At 37.1% G+C, this 22,475-nt stretch overlaps 1 pseudogene; it reads left to right on the forward strand.

Moving 5' to 3' along the window:
- The window catches only part of LOC116472480 (protein phosphatase 1A-like), a 138,763-nt pseudogene extending 119,524 nt beyond the window's left edge, over positions 1 to 19,239 (forward strand).
- Positions 19,240 to 22,475: the final 3,236 nt, after the last annotated feature.

The raw sequence follows: 22,475 nt of genomic DNA on the forward strand, positions 1-22,475 counted from the left end.
GTACCCTAAAACCCTAAAGTATAATAAAAAAAAATAAATAAATAAAATAAAATAAAATAAATATGATGGTTTTATAAAGGAGAGTTCCCCTGCACACGTCCTCTTGCCTGCCACCATGTAAGACATGCCTTATTCCTCCTTTGCCTTCCTCCATGATTGTGAGGTCTCCCCAGCCATGTGGGACTGTGAGTCCATGAAACCTCTTTTTCTTTATAAATTACCGAACCTCAGGTATGTCTTTATCAGCAGCATGAGAACTAACACACAGCCTAAAACGTAGTAGGTACTTAATAAATGCAGAATGGGTGAATAAAATTGTCATTGGCCATTATTTCCCACCCTTGGCACTGACCATAATTTCTGGCAGTAAATATCAGGAGCACCTGAAAGGACATAATAGCATGGTCGTAGGAGATGGTTGAAAGCTGAGTTACTACTCTAATATATCCTTTGAAAATTTAAATGAATCAACAATAAAGAGGTGGACTTTTGTCTCAAGTGTCTAGTTTATATAGAGAGTCAATCTTAGGGTCAATCAAGGGAGGAATAGCACTGTAACTGAATTTCACCAACAGATACTGAAAGTTTTCAGACCAATTAAAAAGAGGCAGGAAATGCTATAACTTCGGAGAACTGACAAGCTGGCTTAAATTTGTGGTGGGAATTCTGTGATAGTTACATAAAAAAGACATAGGACAGTGAACATCGTTATAGAGTTTTTTTATTACACTTTAAGTTTTAAGGTACATGTGCACAACCTGCAGGTTAGTTACATATGTATACATGTGCCATGTTGGTGTGCTGCACCCATTAACTCGTCATTTAACATTAGGTATATCTCCTAATGCTATCCGTCCCCCCTCTCCCCACCCCACAACAGGCCCCGGTGTGTGATGTTCCCCTTCCTGTGTCCATGTGTTCTCATTGTTCAATTCCTACCTATGACTGAGAATATGCAGTGTTTGGTTTTTTGTCCTTGCGATAGTTTGCTGAGCAGCCATAAAAAATGATGAGTTCATGTCCTTTGTAGGGACATGGAGGAAGCTAGAAACCATCTTTATAGATTCTTAAGAGTCCCAGCACCAAGTTTGTATATATTAAGCCCATCAGTTGATATTCATACCTTGCCAATGGAGTTGCCTGTTTTAGGAAAACATCCCTAAGTGTTTGGTTTATTTGCATTCTTTGTATAAATAGACATTGAAAGTACCTTACTGGGAAGACTGTGGAGTGATTCATGCATCAGGTAATAATCGGATATTAATTATAAATAACAAGATATCTTCCACTTCTGTGACTGTTTTGTTCTATGATACAATGCAGTGATTCTCAGTTTAGCTCTGCCATGAGTAAGGGCCACTCTGCACTTCCTGGGCCTCATCTTCGTCCTCCTTCTGAAATGCAGCTTAGCTGTAGTTGACTGTTAAAACATTTTCTTGCTTAAAAAATTAAAATTTTTTTTGAGAACCAAAACCTTTTTAAATGATAGAAAACACTGCTTTTTGCGTATGTTTTCTCAATGCTTTAGTCAATTTAGGAAAGGCATCATATTCCACTTCAGATCGTAAAATCCGTTAGTGGAAACTACACTAATAAATAATGCTTTACAGAAGAGATTTGTAGCAGAAAAATTCTTGTTATTTACTGCTCATATACCAATAACACAGGTGGTAATCTTTAACTCGCTGAACTTTCCAGTCTCAGTTTGATTTAATTGCAGGATTAAGAACATGATTTCAACACTGATATTGTAGTTCCAATTGATAACTCCTTTCTAAATAACAGAGGTGTTTATATCAGGTTTGCAATTATGTACAAACATTTTATATGAAGAAACTTTGTCAAAGACTTATTTTATACTCTAGATATTTTCTTAAAATTATTTAAACTCAGATTTTTATAAATCAAATACTTCAAATATATTATGGTATCTTTTATTTGGAAGAATCTACAATAATGAATAAATAAGACATTCGTAAATACTGACTTCAATATCTTGGAGGAAATTTAGGGAAACTTAGAGAAAGAAATGTTGCTTGACTGCTTTACCATTTTTATCTTAAGGTAAAGTTATAGAATCATGGAAGTTTAAAGATGAGTGTGAGTTTTGAAATGAGGCAGTCCACAGTCTTTAATTCACATAAGACAAAACTGAGGTTATGGCTGCTTAATAAAAAGAAATAATGAAAAAGACAAATTTGGACTTCACCAGAAATGTAGGACTATGAAAGAGCCTCCACTATTCAGGCTTTTGGGTAGAGCTCCAGAAAACCCATTCTGTTGACAGAGCTAGTATTAAACAGGATCAGAGGAACTGGCACAGGTTAAACTAACTTTTAAAAGACTCATACGATAAGCAAAAAGTCAGTATGTTAATTTGAATTAAATATTTTTAACTTTAAGGCAAACAGGAAAATCACACTGGTTGATCTGCTTGTCCTCTTCCTTTAGAAAAAAAAAATCTACGATGGACAGTATCGTTAAGAGGATTTTAGTGGCCAGTATTATTGAGTTACAAGGGCCAATGAACCTGTCTGTGAACTTGCCTATGTTATACAGATATGACTTCAATCCACTGCAAACAAGCTTTTGCCCCCAAATCTCCAACAAAACTGATACTGCGAAGGTCACTAAGAATCTTCTTACTGGTGTATGCAATGGTCAGTTCTCAGTTCTTATTTTTATCACTTGACCTATCAGCAGCAGATGAGAGCTGATAATCCTTCCTCCTTGAAAGTCTTTTCCAGGACACCATTTTTCTGCTTTTCATACCTCACAGGATGCTCCTTCTCTGTCCCCTTTGCTGGTTCCTTATCTTTTCTAGGCCATCTTAACATGAATTCCCCAAAGCTCAATCCTTGGAAGCCTTCTCTTCTGTATCTTCATTCACACCTTAGGGCAGTAATTCTCAAAGTGTGGTCCTCAGACCAGCAGCATCAGCAAGACCTGCAAACTTGCAAGAAATGCAAATTTTCACATCCCTCCAAAGACCTAATTAATCAGAAACTCTGGGATTAGTTCTCAACAATCATTTTTAACAAGCACTGCAGGTAATTCTCTCGAATATTAAAGTTTGAAAACCATCTCCCTAGGGGACCTTATGGAGTCTAAACTATTAATAATACCATCTGTAAAGTGCAAGCTTTTTTTTTTTAATCTGTAGCCTAGTCTCTTCCTTATGAAGTCTACATTTTTATATCTTCTGCTAATTTGATCTCTCCACTTGAATAGTTAATGAGCATTTCAACCATTACATGTCAAAGCTAAAGTTTTGACAGTTCACCCATATTTTTCTATTTGTAGTGTTTTCAATTTCACTTAATGACTAAACCTTCCTTCCTGTTGCTCAAGCCAAAATTTTAGCATTATATTGATGTCTCACTTTCTTTCCTACTGAGTATCTGATTCACCAGAAAATTCTGCTGGATTTTAAGAGGCATCTACAAAATGGCTACATCTTATTACTTGTAGTGCTACCAGCCTTGTCAAATCATCATCATCTTTTACCTGGAGATGTGCAACGGCATCCCAAGAGGTCACCCTCTTTACCTGTCTATAGTCTGATTTCAACAGAGCAAGTGGAATGGTGGTTTTAAAACAGAATTTGGGAATTTAGTTGCACTTTGATGGTGTTAGTCCACAAAATCCAATCCTTTTGCTAACTACAATAAAAATTTGTGAACAAAACACAAACATACAAGTAAATAAAAGGAAGATACCTATATCTGTGGGCTCTCAAAGGCAAATAAATGGGGACAGATTGTGAAGGAAAGTCAAAACTTAGAGAAGGAACCTGGCTTAGGGTGTTTGCTTTTATGGTTTTTGACTCAATGAGAGGTTTCAGTCACAGAGGAGAACATCAGCATTGGTAGATAAAACTCCTAAAAAAAACACCTCATCTTTTTGGGAGAGTAAGGGGAAAATCTTGTAGTGGGCAGGGGGAAGCAGAAGAAAGACTAGCTTAATTCTGTGTAAGAATCAGTATAAGGCTGAGATTGGAAAGAAAAAAATCTTGAAGAAATCATAGCAGTAAACTTCCAAATCATCTGAAAGACATAAATTTACAGATCAGCAAACAGGACTACCTCCCCCCACCAAAAAAAAAAAAACTTGCCTAGATACATTAAAATCAGTGTGGTGAAATCCAGAGATAAAATAATCTCAAATGCTACTAGCAGAAGGAGACATATTACAAACAGGGAAACAATGATTTAAATGACTAAAATTTCTCATCTGCAATCATGAAGGCCAGAAAACAGTGAACACTTTTCAACTACAGTAAGAAAATAACTGTCAACCCAGAATTATATATACACATAAACATTTTTCAGATATGAAGGCAAAATAAAGTTATTTTAAGATGAGAGAAATCTAAGAGGCTTCTTCACTAGCAGATTTACTCTACAAAAAATGCTAAAGAAAATTTTCAAGTTGAAGAGAAATAATGTTAGAGAGAAATCTGGAAACAGAAATCTGTTTTGTTAAGAGTAACAAAAGTGGCAAATAGCTGGGAACATCTAAAAGTCAATTTTTACCTCTTTATATTATACTTATATTGTCTATTACATCTACATACATTGCCACCTCACAAGGTAATGTTATGATTTTGATTTTAAAGAGGCATACATATTTTAAAAAACATGAGGGAAAAGTTGAATTTGTTATCTAAAGCCTTTCCAAAATAAAATTCCAAGGTAGATAGTTTCAGTAATCAAAGAAGAAATAACACTAATCTCACAGAAAAGTTTTCAGAAAATAGAAAGGGTGCAATTACTACTTAACTCCTTTTGAAAGGCCAGCGTAATGCCAATACCGAAATCAGAAAGTGATGTTATGGTAAAATGATTACAGAGGCCGGCCGCCGTGGCTCATGCCTGTAATCCCAGCACGCTGGGAGGCTGAGGTGGGCCGATCATGAAGTCAAGAGATCGAGACCATCCTGGCCAACATGGCAAAACCCCATCTCTACTAAAAATACAAAAATTAGCTGGGCACAGTGGTGTGCACCTGCAGTCCCAACTTCTCAGGAGGCTGAGGCAGGAGAATCGCTTGATCGCTTGAACCTGGTAAGTGGAGGTTGCAGTTAGCCAAGATCATGCCACTGTACTCCAGCCTGATGACAGAGCAAGAATCTGTCTCAAAAAAAAAAAAATTACAGATCAATATGTTTCATGAATATACATGCATAAATTCTTAACAAAACATTAGCAAGTTGAATCCAACAAAATGTAAGAAGCATAATACATTATGAATAAGTAGCGTTTAAAGAATGCAAGGTTCATTTATCAGTCAATCAGAATTTATCAAGGTACTTTAGCATATTAACAGAATAAAGAAGTGGGATATGATCATTTCAGTAGATGCAGAAAAAGCATTTGATAATATTGAACAGCAATTCATAACAAAAATCTCAACAAACTAGGAACAGTAGAGATCTTCAAATTGATAAAGTCCGTATAAGAAAAACATGTAGCCAACATAATGATTGACAACATAATAACTGCCTTTAATCTGGGGATGTGCCTGAGATTAGACCATATGACTAACAAGAATGTTTGAAAAACATACAATAAATGAAAAAACAATAGGACAAGAAGGGAAGATCCCACTTCTTTCTTTTATCATAAATACGCCCAAGTTCTAGAAAATTTCAGCCTTCCTAGAATGCCCACATTGTGAGTTCTGAATTGGAAGAGCATCACAGTAGCTTGTCTGACCGTTTTGCATCATCTTTCTACAAGAGATATTATTGTAACATTACTAAGTCGAGTTGCACTCAGTAAATGAAAGTTTCATTAACTTTTAATTCTATATACTGTGCAAGGCATCAAAAGACTTACAAGTATAAGAAACTTCACCACCATATTACAAGAGATTATTTGCTAGTATGAAAACAAAGGAGTTGATGGAGTCACCAGATTGTGAGAAGTCAGGGGGACAGTCTAGTAGACATGACTGACAGTTAAAAATGAGGTCTGAAACTCAGGACATTTTAAGATGTAAATATAAATTAGGAATGATCTGCATAGAGGTAATGGTGGAGAAGGATGAGGTGATAGAGAGAAAGTAGTTACAGAAAATTCAATAAAACCAAGATGATTGGAAGAGGAGGCAGAGTAGGAATAGTGAAATATTTCATTAGTATTTTAATGCTATAAAATTAAAGTATAAGAACAACAAGTAACAAATATATTAAATGGTGCCCAATGGCGACAGGGTTTGAGATTAATTAAAGATAATAGTTGATGTGCAGTCTACTACCATTACATCTAGAAAAATGCTAAAACACATTCAAATGTAAACATCCAGAGAACCATCTATGACTCATGATGATGGAGAATGAAAAAATAAGAACTAGAATCAAGAATGCTGTGAATTTTCACCAGATAAAATAATTTTTTTTTCTTGTAGAGACAGGTTTCTCACTTTGTTGCCCAGGCTGGTCTCAAACTCTTGACCTCAAGTGATCCTCCTGCCTCAGCCTCCCAAGGCACCAGGATTATAGGTGTGAACCACTGCACGAGACCCAAAAGGAAGTCAATATTGACTTGTCTTATTACACGGACAAGGTGAACATTGCAAATATTTAAATACAGCCTTCACCATTAAATTAGCAACGGTACAAAAACCAGAATAACAAATGTATGATTTTCCTGAGTAGGGGCAGCAGCAATCTAGTTCATATTTGTAACAGAAGCGAGTACATGAGTATGTAGTTCTTAAAAGAATAAGTCATTTGAAGCATACCTCCCAGTCATAGGACATAATTATGATTGTCCTTCATTTGTAAAAATTTAAAAAGTGAAATAGTGTCATTTATACCATTATGGTTAAAAACCCTGTTCTGATCCTGCATGTCAGTCACAGAGGATTTGAGAAATAAAAGATTTCTCTACTCTTTAGAAGTGCATTTTTAATCACCTGTCTAATGCAGTGGCTGAGTGGAAAGAATGAGTGAAATGACAAAATTCAAGCTGTACAATCAACAGATCTAAGAACATTCAATTTTGCCAATTCTGTGAAAATTAAAAATAGAGTACATTTGAGGGCGTCTTAAAAGAGGCAAATGAAAGTACAATAATAATTTATACAGAAAAGTCAGCTCTAAGGAAAAAGCTGAAAAGCTGTTTGAAAAGGATTTCTATTGAAGTCCCACAATGATATGTGAAATCTTTACATGGTATTTGCTTCTGAATACACGCTCTCTCCATCACTAAAAAAAGAATGATGACTATCACGTGTCAATTTTTTCTTAATGTATCAACTGAGAATGGAAAACTTTTAAAAAGTTTGTCTTGACATCATCCCCTGACAGAATATTCTAATAATCTCAGTATTTCCACTTCAGATTCAACTTGTCTAATCTTATCTCTGCTCTTCTCCAAGGTCCTAGAATTTAAACCTGAAATTTTATTTTCATCTTGACTGCTAGTTGTTCTTCCTTTCTCTCCGTCATCACAGTCTCTCCAGCTTCCTCCTTTTTTCCATTTCTAGAGTCACTGGTGTAAGTCAGGGGCTTTTGACCTGACTCTGCCATCATTGAAGTCTGTGGGATTTCTCTTCCTTTTATCTTGCCCCAATTCACTTTAGCACTCGTAGGTGGAGTTCCTTAGAAGAATATCGTGACACATAGTTTGGGGACAAGATCTTTACTAGGATCAACACTTGTGTATTAGTCTGCTGTCACACTGCTAATAAAGACATACCCAAGACTGGGTAATTTATAAAGGGAAGAGGTTTAATTGACTCACAGTTCTGCAGGACTTGGGAGGCCTTGGGAAACTTATAATCATGGTGGAAGAGGAAGCAAACATGTCCTTCTTCACATGAAGGCAGCAAGAAGTGCAGAGCAGAGGTGGAGGGGAAATCCCCTTATAAAACCATCAGGTCTCATGAGAACTCACTATCGCAAGAACAGCATGGAGGTAACCACCCCCATGATTCAATTACCTCCCACCAGGTCCCTCCCACAACACATGGGGATTACAGGAACTACAATTCAGGATGAGATTTAGATGGAGACAGAGACAAACCACATTTGTTTTATATGTTTGCTTAAGTGTACCACATATTTACCCTTTGAGCATGTGCATTTCAAGTCTTTTTTTTTTTTCAAGTCTTGATTTCTTCCTTCTCTGGTTGTTCAGAAATCAAAGTTCTAAGGTGGTGGAGAGAGTAAGTGGGACAGCCACCACATACCATAAGAACCTAAATATGGACTGATAGTTTCACAGCTGTGCTTCTTTCACTACCTCATGCTTTCAAATAACAGAGAAAAGCCTGAGTTTTTAAAAAAGAGAAACATCATTGGTGCCTTCATTAATAGGAGTAGTCTGCAGTGACTCAGGGACCCTTTTAGATAATGACAAGATTGTACAGAAATTATTGCTGGAGTTGACATGATGTTTTTTAAAAGCAAGTTCCAAATTACTAATCAGTAATTTCTGTTTCTGGCCTTTACATCTTATATTTTATCCTGCAACAAAATAAAGGAAGGACATTTTGGAGTGGCAAAAATAGAAATAATGAATTTACTTTTTCTCTTTCCTGTGAAACATTGGGGAGCTGGTTCTGCTAGGCACTATAAACTCCAATGCTGCTGTCAACACATACTTGGTTTAAACTGTGATTGTAAGTTACTTACATCATATCATTTGCATGATATTGAATTACGTGCTAGGTGTCAAAACATGCCGCTTCTCTGTGAGGGCTTTTTAGTTGTTGGGAAAGCTCTAATTTGAGAGCATGTGAATGTCTTATGTTCCAGGTACTAAAAACAAAAATGCAGTTTAAAACCTTGCCCTAAAAGCTTGTACTAAATGAACTGGTAGTTTGGGCAAAATTGTCTTATAAATTAAGTCTTTGAATAGGTTGACCCAATAAAGTCCAAAAAATCCCAGGGATAGAAGAGTCAACCTTTCCACTACTCATTGCTGGCAGTCACCTATGCCAGGATGCTTCCAATATCTTTCTTTTCCCATAGTATCTTTTTTCTTAATATATTGTCAAGTGTTTTACTATCAGAATTATTAATAAATGGCCTAAGGTGGGAATTTGTCCTCAGGAGAATAGTGAAAATGCATACATTCCCACCTCTTCCATTATTTCCTCAGTATTTTAATATTCACAGCTTATACTTGTGCCTTGCATGGCCCAAATCAAAGAATGAGCCTTCCCACTATCCCCTCTGCAGACTCATCTCCAGTTCTCTTCATTATCTCAATCTCTTGAGATAATTTAGGAATCTGACTCATTAACAAAGACAGCCGAAGACAGAGCCTTATAGAAGCTCCTAAACCTCCCTCCAGGTTACATTTGTCCAAAGACATTTGCTAACTGGGGAAAGAGGGTCATCCATCTTAACTGCCATTCATGTTGAATGCTCACAAAATACACTGGGTAAATTGCCTCACTGAAATTTGAATTCAGTATGTCTAGTACCTCTTCCTCCTCCTTCTGACAACCCTGCCAGAAAAAGCAATTAGATTTGTCCCATGAATTGCTATTTATGGGCCCTTGTTGGCACTTAAAGAGAACTTCTACTGTATTAATTGTTCTGTATGATAATTTATTCTGGAATTTTCCCTGGAAACAATGCCAACTGTGCAATTCTGTAATTTGTAGCAGTCCCCTTTAGAAAACATTTAGTGATACTGTCTGCAAGTTCTTTAATCAGGGACTAAAATGCAATTTATCTGAATCAAGAGATTTGAACTCATTGTTCAAAGGACAAGAAAACAAGAGACAGAATGCCATAAGAGATGGGAATTGCTGAACATTAGAAAGTCAGAGCTCTGTCTAACGTTTGCCCCGGGAATAGGTAAAGATTGCCCTGCGGAGATCGCTGACAGATGCTTCTGTTTCCAGGTCTAATTACTCTTCCTGTGTCTCTCCTTTCTCTGCGCGAATGTCTCCTACATATTGTTTTTGCCTGAGCTTTATCCTATTCCTGGCCCATTGAAGAATTTTTAATAACTCCTAATAGTCTACTGTATTCAATGAAAGCACATCTACTTCTTAAGAGTCTGTAAAATCTGACTCGATTTTTAAGACTAAATATCACTTGTTATATTCCCCAGGGACTCCATCTGACTCAGGATTGCTGCTTTCCTCCTCTCTTTCCCTATCCCGCCCCCCAAGAACCTTCCATGATTATGTCTATAGATTTGCTCTGGCTCTTTCCATTAGAATTCCCTTCCTGGATCTCTCTATTAATAGTCTATCTTGCAGATCCACCTCGTGCAATACCTTCCTTGAAGTCTTGCAGTCACTTGCTTTCTAACATTTTTATGTACTAAGTATTTACTAGCAGTTTATTATTCAATTAATACATGTTATTACACTACATTGTCTCATTATTTATATCTCATTACTTATATCCTTTAAAAGAATTTAATTTGTGTCTGTGTGTATCTTGTTTCATGTTGTATTTTCCTATCAACTAAACGATAAACAATTTGTTGTAGCCAACATGTTTCATATTTCTCTCATACTCAGCAACATTTAGCATGCATGGAACTTTACTATGAATTATACAGTAGGCAATCAACATACATATACTTGAATTCTGTATCACTTGGTTTTCAGCCTATGGCAAGATATTCATGAATATTTTTGTGCAATAGGTTATTTGACAAGATTCCACACTTTAAAAATATTTAATATTGATAAATCTCTAAGTCCACAGGTCAGCTGAAGTTTCTCATTTGCGCAAAAGAAAAACTCTGGGTAAGGCAACTCTTTAGATAATAGAAACAAATATAAAAGACTAATATTATGTGGGTATTTGTGTGTGAACATAAATGTATATTTTTCATTCAACTCCTGAGCAAAGAGATTTTTGTGAACTTAAGCAAATTCAATCACCTAAAGTGCAGTAGCACAAAATTCCTAGGAAATCTACTAATTGTTGAATCAAATATATACATATTGGCAGTGCATTGCATTGGAGTAGCATAAAATGAGGCATCTATATTTACATCTTAGTAGGTTGAAAACTGCATCTCCTTCACTTCTCTATTAGTGACTCATATTCAAATATGATTTTTTTCCTTCAAGGAGTCAGGTAATACAAAAATATAAATTTATTTTGGTGGGCTTATGTCTTCTTCCTTCTAGAAAAAAAGATATTGTTACTGTTTTATCACGGAACTTAGTAGGAAGACCACACACACACACATACACTCAATCACAGAAAGACTGAATATAACTACAGGTTAGTCAAACATTAAATTGAGTTCTTAATCTCTTCATTCTGGTAAGAGAAACCTGCTGATGCCGTGTGAGACTATGTCACAACAATGTCTAAATTATTTAAATGAAGTTTCCAAGATACAGATAAATAATACAGAAGTACTCTACATCCAGGCAGTGTTCTAAGTATTTAATGTGTATTAGCTTGTTTAGTCCTCACAATTACCCAATGAGGTAGATGCTATCATTTTGAAGAAACAGACACACAGAGGTTAAGTGATTTGCTCAATGTCACAAACTTAGCAGCAGTGGAGCTAGATTTTAGACTCAAGCAGACTGGCTGTGAAGACTGTGATCTTCACCACTTCATCCTACTGCCTCAACATAATACTTTGATGGTTAGCACTAAGACTGAATGATTGAAGAATAACACTGAATGGCTAAAAAAAAACCTCTTTCACATGAGGGTTAATAAGCTATCTTGATCCATCCCAAGAGTGTAAAGACAGAAGGAGCTCAATGCAAACTTGTTGAGTTAAAATGATTACATTTTCCCACATTACATTTTATAGATTAAAATATAAAAATGACACATTTCTTAGAATTATATACATTCTTAACATTTCATATCATTTTTATTCTAAAATAAAATGTGCCTTAAAATTTACAGTATCTTCCCATTGCTGCCAGCAAGTTGTAAGTCATACTTTCTAGTAAGCTCTGGAAAAACCAGTATCAGAACTTACAGGATGATATTAGAAGCTTAGAAGAAGACCCCAGAGACAGCAGAGACAGGTGTGCCTTTTTTTTTTTTTTCCAGAAATGCTACATCACCAATACTCTTAATGGCACAGAGGACTCAGCTGCCTTGAATTGAAAGTTATTTCAGGGGAGTCAGACTTCCAATTGGAAGAACTTTCAGAAACATTTTAATCAGTCTAGTTCCGCTGCATTTTACTTGGCTGATTACACAGTGTCTACATCTAAGTGAAATCCTCCAGCAAATATAAAATGTAAATCCCCAGTGATACAAGAGCATTGTGTCCTGAATCAATGGCAGCATTTTTTTCTTTCTTCTTTATTTTTTTGTCTTTTTTTGAGACGTAGTCTTGCTCTGTTGTCCAGGCTGGAGGGCAGTGGTGCAATCTCAGCTCACTGCAACCTCTGCTTCCTAGGTTCAAGCGATTCTTGTGCCTCAGCCTCCTGAGTAGCTGGGACTACAGGCACGTGCCACCATGCCCAGCTAATTTTTATATTTTTAGTAGAGATGGGGTTTCGCCATATTGGCCAGGCTGGTCTTGAACTCTTGACCTTGTGATCTGCCCTCCTTAGCCTCCCAAAGTGCTGAGATTACAGGCATGAAACACCACACCCAGCCCATTTTTTTCTTTCTTCGTGTTATATAAAATCGTGGTATACGTTACATTCCGTGAGCTATTGGAATCAATGGAATAAGGCATATCATGTTGAAAAGATCTACACTTGTGTACTGTTAGCAATAGGTTTCTGTTCATTTTCCACTATTGGGAGTTATCCAAACACCCACTGTCCTCCACCCTCAGTAAGCTGCCTTTTTTGGGACAAGTGGCAGCCATTGAGTGCAGATGGCCAGGAGTACATGTATTTGCTCGGTGAGAAATTAATTAAGGTTGATGAAAACTGTGACCTAATTGGTTGCAACCACGGCCATATTTTTACAGCAGTAACAAGTGTATAGCTACCTATTGCTATGTCTGAGACTATTTCTTTCACAGGAAAATAGATATATTGAAATCAAAACCATTTTCTCAAAATTATGCTCCTAGTAGTTGTATCAATATGTGCACTTTCATATTTTGACTCCCATAGAAATAGTTAGAACGTACACAGACAACCTCCCAAACGTTACCTTGTCTAACACTTTCTAAATGTTTTCTGTTTGTGATTCTTTTGAACCTTTCAGTATACAATCCTCTAGCTGCAGAAACAGATAATTTTACATTGAGTACTTATTTGTTTATAGGATTTATAGTCATGGCAGCAAATACATTTCAACTGAAGATGCGCTTTAATGCCTGCTGACAATACAATTAAAACTTCTCATCTAAGTTGGATGTCCCCAAAACCTTGACAAGAAAACCAATAAAAGTAGTCTTGCATTGTGTGTCCTATTTCTTTGGAGAATAAAAGGAATGCAAATTAAGTCAATGAGAAACCATGGGCAAAACATTTTAACTGATCATCATCAAAGAGAACATAAAATCTTCTGTTCTTCAAATACCTATTACTGTTTTTTTTTTCTTTTCTATTTTTAATCTTGCAAGAATCAGTGACTGGAGAACTGGCTCGGCTATTTTATACAGGCTTTCGCTACTCAGACAAATGTGACAGCCCTCAAGGAAACTTAAAAACGTAATTTAGCCCCAGATGGTTCTTTTAACCTTTACTATATTATCAAAGCACTATAAGCTTTAAAATTTAAAAAGTCAATTTATCCTGCCACCTATTCACTTCCTTCACCCCTCTCCTCATTTGCCTTTTCCAAATTGAATTGAAAGGTCAATTTTGATATTCACCTGGTCGCTCACATCCGCTGATTCTTTGCCTTTCACTTGTTTCTTTGTTCCTGTTCTGCAAACCCCCAGTTCTGGTTGGATCCAGCTCTCTGCAAATAAAGCTTGACTACTTTTTCCAATCTCCTTGACAGCCGGCTGAAGCCCTGGGACTGACTTCTGGTCAGTGAAATGTCGGCAGAAAAGGTGGCAACTACCCCCGGCTTGACTCCTAAACATGTGTGAAATTGTCTGGTTCTTTCTCTTACGATCGTGAAGGAATTTTAGCGGACTTTGAAGTTAGGAGTAGGGTGCAGAGGGGATGTAGTTATAGACACTTGATGTGGACAGTTGAGTATGTGAAGAGCGACTGTTACCCCTAAACCTCTTTGGAATGTGACAACAGAGAGGAAAACAAAAAGCCTTCACTTTGTTATGTCTCTGAGATTTGGGAGCTGTTTGTTAGCTTCATTTGCTTACCCTAATCAATAGAATTAACACCAACAATGGGTCCTTAAATGCTGCAAGACAACCATGCGACATTTCCCAAGCATGTTCACACTCCTTGTCTCCTAAATGTTTTTCTCATACCCCCCCCCCCTTTTTTTTTCCTTTCCTCAGTCTCTGCTGATGATCTTGCTTCTTACTTAACTGAGAAACTGGAAGTAATCAAAGGAGAATGTCTATAAGCTCCACACGATCACGTCTCCTTACTTGCCCAGCATCTACTGGGATGTGCCCTGCTTCCCTGGTGTCAGTGGTCCTATCTAAGATGACTCTGCAGGTGTATATACTGGTAAATGTTTCGGATCTTTATGTCAGACTCTCAGCTCATCTTTCCTATATTTGGACAATGGAAGACCTGGTGGCCTTAATGGAGATTATATAGAGATGCAAATTTCCCCCACAAAAGACAGCTTTGCAGGGCAACTTCAGTCTGCTGGCCATGTGGCAGCCATCTCAAAATATGTCAAAGAAATATGTTTGGGGATAAAATATTTTGATTTTCTTTCCCCCCTCTCCCCCCAAGATAGGATCGTGCTCTGTTACCCAGCCTGGAGTGCGGTAGTGCCATCATGGCTCATTGCAGCCTTGACCTCCTGGGCTCAAGTGATCCTCCCACTTCAGCCCCCCAAGCAGCTGGGACCACAGGCGTGTGCCACCACACCTGGCTAAGTTTTTAATTATTTATAGAGACTACATCTCCCAATGTTGCCCAGGCTGCTCTGAAACTCCTGGGCTCAAGTGATCCTCCCAACTTAGCTTCCCAAAGTGCAGACATTGTAGACATAAGCCACCATTCCTGGCCTTGATTTTCTTCCCCAGAGTATTCAACATCTCATATATAGTGAATTGGCATGGAGGAAATATTTTAACATGCAATACTCTAAGCCAGGGGTTCTTTAGCTACAAAGGGCAGCAGAATCACCTGAATGACCTATGAAATCATGGATTTCTGAGCCCCACCCCCAAAATTTCTGATTCAGTTGTTCTGGGGTGGGACCTGAGAATTTACATTTCCCCCAAGTCTGCAGGCGATGCTTTTGCTGCTGGTCCAAGGACACACTATGGGAACCACTGTTTAAGGCTTGCTACCAAAAGTGTGATCCCTGAACCAGTAGCATAGACCTTATCCAACTGCATGTAAGAAATTCAGAATCTCTGCCTGTCTCGGAACTATTTAATTGGAATTTGCATTTTAACTAGGAGGTTTAACAAGGTGTATTCTGCTGGTAATTTGTATGCATATTAGAGTTTGAAAAGCATTAGGATTTTAAAAAATAGGAGGGATATAAGATTGAATGTTTTCCTTAAGGCAAGGAGAAGTCTGGCATTGCCAAGTGTAAAGAAAGTCAAATGTTGAGAACTGTTAAGTAATGTAGTTACAGTAGTTCTTCTTATCTGTGGTTGCGCTTGCTACAGTTTCGGTTACCCTTGGTCACTGAAAATAGGTGAATACAGTACAATCAGATATTTTGAGACAGAGAAACTACATTCATAAAACTTTTATTACAGCATATTGTTATAATTATTGTTTTATTATTGTTGCTGCTAATCTCTTACTGTGCCTAATTGATAAATTAGACTTTCTCATAAGTACGTATGTACAGGAAAAACAACATATATAGGACTAGATATCATCTACAGTTTCAGGCATCTGGGGGGAGGGGTCTTGGAACGTATCCACCTCAAATAGGTGTAACATCAAAGCAGCAAAAAGCTAACATAACTAACTTCATTTTTGTTTAAAGGACCTTTATCTATTCCCACACATAGGCAAGGATAATTATAGAGCATTGAGATCATATACAAAAACAGCAATCATGTAGTTTTTCAGAAAGAACTCTGAGTTTAAAGGAGAAGTAACTATGTTTTGTTAAAGATTTATGGAAATACTGTGACCTAACCAGGGAAAAGAAGTTTCCAACATCCTCACACCCTCACTGGTGCCCAGATATCTGCAGTAATCAGTTACCTCTTGCCCTGAGCCCTCCATCTTCCTCCTGCCCTTGACATAAAAAGAGCCAAAAATTTGGAATGACTTAAGATGGTACTTTAGCATGATAGTCTGCCATCGTCTGGGTTTGCTGGCTTTCTGAATAACCCTGCTTTTCCTCCCACCAACCCTTGTCTCTTGAGTTTTGCCTTTCAAGCTTGAGTGCAATATTTGAAGCAGGTGCACTTTCAAGCAGGTGTACTATTGTATATATTATACAAAATAGCTATAATTATATATATATCTTAATTATATGTGTGTATGTGTTTAATTTGTTTGTAGTCTATAAATACATGTTATCTTTTTTTTTTTTTTAAAAAGACAACCTGTGTAGGTTGAGGAGCTTCAGAATCCCTGAAAGCACAATTAGCAACCCAGGTGACCAAGAGCTCAGAATGAGGCAGAATTTCTAGGGTAGCAGCAGACCAAAGCTAACACTGACTGACACCTAGCCTAGAAGTTGTCAAAAATGGAGAAGCCATTGGGCAAGTTCCCAGCTCCATCTCTGGCACTCTTCCTCCTGGGAACTATAAAAGACTTATGCTTGGGCTGCTTCTGTCTTCCATGTTGTTAGCTTCATGTAAGATGTAACGATGGCAGGTCTGAGAGTAGAAAAAGATGTTCAGTAAGAGAATAATTCTGGACAGTCTCATTAAAAGGCTGGAAGCAGAATTGGCCAACAAGAGGTATATACTGAGAGAACTTTTCTAACCCCTTAAGCTTTCTTGGTCCAATATCAAAAACTCTCACTGATAGTAATAAAATGCAAAGGAATATTAAGAAAGGGTTACATAAGTAAATGTATTATTTTATCTCCTAGTGCTCTGGAGATACCATTTTTTAAATGATTATATTCTTTTTATGTTTAATATATTAAAATAAAAGTATTAAAATAATAACCAATATTTGAAACAAAAAGTCTTTGAAATGTTCTGAAGGGACACATTATACCAGGTGAAAGAAATTTGCTTAAAGATTGTAGGTAATTGTTACTCAAATCTTTTCTAATACTGGTCAGAAAACAAAGCTTCCCTAATCTCTACAATAAAATGATATGAGTATTTTAATAATATGTTTAAAAGCTAGTATATGTAGGATGCTTTAAAATTATACTAGCATAAAGTTTCTAAAAATAATTTCAACTTTCATTTTAGATTCAATAGGTACATATACAGGTATGTTACATGGTTATATCACATGATGCTAAGGTTGGGGATGCAAATGCTCTGTCCCCCAGATATAGAACGTAGTACCCAAAAGTTAGGTTTGTAACTCTTGCTCTCCTTCCTCCTTCTGCATTGTTAGTCCCCAGTGTCTATTGTTGCCATATTTCTGTTCATGAGTTCTCAATGTTTAGCTCCCACTTATAAATGAGAACACGCAGTATTTGTTTTTCTGTTCCTGTGTTAATTTGTTTGGGATAATGGCCTCCAGCTGTATCCACATTGCTGCAAAGGACATACTTTTGTTCTTTTTTATGGTATTTAGTAGTCCAACATGTATGTGTACCTCATTTTCTTTATCCAATCCACCACGGACGGGCACCGAGGTTGATTACGGTGCTATAGTAAACAGCACTGTTAGGAACATAAAAGTATATGTCTTTTTGGTAGAACGATTTATTTTCTTTTGGATATATATTCAGTAGTGGGATTTCGGGGTCGAATAGTAGTTCTGTTTTACATTCTTTGAGACATTAAAAGCTTTAATTTCTTTGCTTTCCACAGTGGCTGAATCCATTTACATTCCCACCAACAGGGTATAAGCATTGCCTTCTCTCCACAGCCTTGTTTTGTTGTTGTTGTTGTTGTTGTTGTTACTTTTTTTGGTTTTGTTGTTGTCTTTTGACTTTTTAATACAGACATAGAGGATTACGACATAATGGGACCATCTTTAGAAAAGCAAAGATGGAAGAGTGTAATGCCTGGGGGCAGGGTAATGAGTTGCGATATGAGCTACGCAGCATGCAAGGTTGGCGTATTGAAATGGAGGATGCACATACGGCTGTGATGGCTTTGCCAAGTGGACTTGAAAGGTGGTCATTCTTTGCTGTGTGTAACGGGCATCCTGGTTCTCAGTTTGCCAAATACCGCTGTGAGCGTTTGTTAGATCACATCTCCAATAACCAGGATTTACAGGGTCTGCAGGAGCACCTTCTGTGGAAAATGTAAAGAATGAAATCAGAACAGATTTCCTGGAGATTGATGAACACATGAGGGTTATGTCAGAGAAGAAACATGGTGCAGATAGAAGTGGGTCAACAGCTGTAAGTGTCTTACTTTCTCCCCAACATACTTATTTCATTAACTGTGAAGACTCTAGAGGTTTACTTTGTAGGAACAGAAAAGTTCATTTCTTCACAAATCACAAATCCGCTGGAAAAAGAATGAATTCAGAATGCAGGTGGCTCTGTAATGATTCAGCATGTGAAAGGCTCTCTGGCTGTATCCATAGCCCTTGGGGATCTTGATGACAAATGTATCCATGGGAAAGGTCCTACAGAGCAGCTTGCCTCACCAGAGCCTGAAGTCCATGATATTGAAATATCTGAAGAAGATGATCCATTCGTTTTCCTTGCATGTGATGGTATCTGGGATGTTATGGGAAATGAAGAGCTCTGTAATTTTGTAAGATCCAGACTTGAAGTCACTGATGACCCTGAGAAAGTTTGTAATGAAACAGTCAACACCTGTTTGTATAAGGGAAGTCAAGACAACATGAGTGTGATTTTTGATCTGTTTTCCAAATGCACCCAAAGTATCTCCAGAAGCAGCGAAGAAGGAGGCAGAGTTGGACAAGTACGTGGAATGCAGAGTAGAAGAAATCATAAAGAAGCAGGGGGAAGGTGTCCCTGACTTAGTCCATGGGATGTACACACTAGCCAATGAGTACATCCCCAGCCTGTCACCTGGAGGTGAACTGGCAAACAAGCAGAATGTTATTGAAGCCATTTATTAAAGATGGAATCTTTATAAAAATGATGACAGTGACTCCACATCAACTGATGCTGTGTGCTAAAACTGCTCATCTAGCCATGGAGTTTACCTTCACCTCCAAAGTTGAGTAGAGCTCAGCTTTGTTGAACCTTTTAACATCCATCCTCAACTTTAAGGAAGGGGATATGACATGAGTGAGAATGATGACACCAGAGAACTTCAGCAGTACAACTTCTAGCTCATAACTGATTTTTTTTTGTAAATTTGACACTTAGGTAAACATGATTTCAAACAATAAGTCAACCATACCTTGATCCTCTAGGTAGTACCAGCTGGTACTAATTCTACTGAAACTATTCCAAAAAATCTAGGATGAGGAACTCCTCCCTAACTCATTCTATCAAGCCAGCTTCACCGTGAAACAAAAACCTCACAGGACATAACAAAAAATGAAAACCACAGGCCAATATCCATGATGAAAATAGATGTAAAAATCCTACCAAACTGAATCCAGTAGCACATCAGAAAGTTAATTTACCATGATCAAGTAGGCTTCGCTCCTGGGATGCAAAGTTGGTTCAACATATGCAAATCAATAAATTCGTCACATAAACAGAACTGAAAAATCACATGATCATCTCAATAGGCATAGGAAAGGCTTTTGATAAAATCCAACATCCTTCCATAATAAACCATCAACAAACTAGGCATCAAAGGAACATACATCAAAATAACAAGATCCATCTATGACAAGCCCAGAGCCAACCTCATACCAAACAGGCAAAAGCCGAACGCATTTCCCTAAGAACTACAGCAAGACAAAGACGCCCACTCTCAACCACTTTTATTCAACATAGTACTGGAAATCTTTGCCAGAGTAATCAGGCCAGATAAAGAAATAAAAGGCACCCAAATAGAAAAGGAGAAGTCAAATCATCTCTCTTTGCAGACTTAATGATTATATACCTAGAAAATCCCAAAGACTGCACCGAAAGACTCCTGGATCCTGATAAACAACTTCAGTAAAGTTTCAGATAGAAAATCAATGTACAAAAATCAGTAGCATTTCCACACACCAATAACATTCAAGCTCAAAACCAAATCAAGAACACACTCTCATTTTCAGTTGCCATACACACAAAAATAAAATACCTAGGAATACATCTAACCAAGGAGGTGAAAGATTTCTACAAGGAGAACTACAAAACACTGTTGAAAGAAACTACAAATGACACAAACAAATAAAATACATTCCATGCTCATGGACTGGAAGAATCAATATTGCTAAAATGGCCATAATGCCCAAAGCAATCTATAAATTCAGTGCCATTCCTATCAAACTACCAATGTCATTCTTCGCAGAATTAGAAGAAAAAAACTACTTTAAAATTCACATAGAACCAAAGGAGAATCAACGTAGCCAAAGCAATCCTAAGCAAAAAGAGTAAAGTTGGAGGCATCACACTACCCAACTTGAAAGTGTACTGTTACGCTATATCAATCAAAACCATATAGTACTGGTACAAAAGCAGACACACGGGCCAATGGAACAGAATAGAGAACCCAGTAATAAAGCTGCGCACCTATAGCCATCTGATCTTTGACCGAACCAGCAAAAATAAGCGGTGAGGAAAGTACTCCCTATTCAATAAATGGTGTTGGAACAGCTGGCTAGCCATATGCAGAAGAATAACCCCAACATCTCATCACATACAAAACTTATCTCAAGATGAATGAAAAATGTAAATGTAAGACCTCAAACTATAACAATCGTAGAAGAAAACCTAAAAAACACCAGTCAGGACATCAGCCTTAAGGAATAATTTATGACTCAGTTCTCAAAAGCAATTGTAAATAAAACAAAAATTGACAAGTAGGACATAATTAAACTAAAGAGCTTCTGCACAGCAAAAGAAACTGTAAACAGAGTAAACAGTGTAAACATTTTTTAAATTCTAACCATCTCACACCAGTTAGAATGGCGATCATTAAAAACTCAGGAAACAACAGATGCTGGAGAGGATGTGGAGAAATAGGAATGCTTTTACACTGTTGGTGAGAGTATAAATTAGTTCAACCATTGTGAAAGATAGTGTGGTGATTCCTCAAGGATCTAGAACCAGAAATACCCTTGGACCCAGCAATCCCATTACTGAATATATACCCAAAGGATTATATAAATCATTCTATTATAAAGACACATGAACACGTATGTTTATTGCAGCACTACATACAACAGCAAAGACTTGGAACCAACCCAAATGCCCATCAATGATAGACTGGATAAAGAAAATGTGCCACATATACACCATGGAGTACTATGCAGCCATAAAAAATGATGAGTTCATGTCCTTTGCAGGAACATGGATGAAGCTGGAAACCATCATTCTCAGCAAACTAACACAGGAACAGAAAACCAAACACCGCATGTTCTCACTCATAAGTAGGAGTTGAACAACACGGACACAGGGAGGGGAACATCACTGGGGCCTGCCAGGGGGTGGGGGAAAAGGGGAGGGAGAGCATTAGAACAAATACCTAATGCATGCAGGGCTTAAAACCTACATGATGGGTTGATGGGTACAGCAAACCACCATGGCACGTGTATACCCATGTAACAAACCTGCACGTTCAGCACATGCATCCCAGAACTTAAGGTAAAATATAAAAAATAAAAAATCTATTTAACCTTTTATGCTACTGAAATTTCCTGCTTGTATTTCAACCTTACATAAGAAAAATATATTTTGTTGTCATATTAAATTCTTTAGTTCTCCTTGCTTAATGTGACCTTTCCCATCTTCAATTGGAAATGTTTTGATTTCAGAAATTATAGTGCATGTTGAAAGAAGTTATTGATTTTTGTCATCATATGTATGCTTATCTGTCTAATTAGCATGATAGTACTAAATTTACTAAGATATATGTGCATTTCAATGCAATATTAGGCTTTAATTATTTTTCCTTGGAAAGAATGATGCAAAATTGCCACAAAATTACATTGCCCGAAAGATAAATTCTATTTGTCTTAATAAAGCATGTTTTAGGCAATTTGGAAATGACTCACCCCTCACTGTTAACTTAGTGCACTGGTTATGATGAGCAATGTTATGAAGGTAACTAACCCTATGAAGGTAAACTTTTAGAAGAGAAGAGCGAACATCAACACTGACCTTGGTCTTATGCTTAATTTTCTGTCTTCTTTCAGCCAATATTACCATAAGTTGTTTACTGAATCACACATTTACCTAAAATAAATCCTTTTTATGCTGCAATTATTGCAGGTGACATAGTATACACCTACTAATTGCATATGCT

The sequence above is a fragment of the Hylobates moloch genome, unplaced genomic scaffold (genome assembly GCF_009828535.3).
Source record: "Hylobates moloch isolate HMO894 unplaced genomic scaffold, HMol_V3 SCAFFOLD_8, whole genome shotgun sequence".
Lineage (NCBI taxonomy): Eukaryota > Metazoa > Chordata > Mammalia > Primates > Hylobatidae > Hylobates > Hylobates moloch.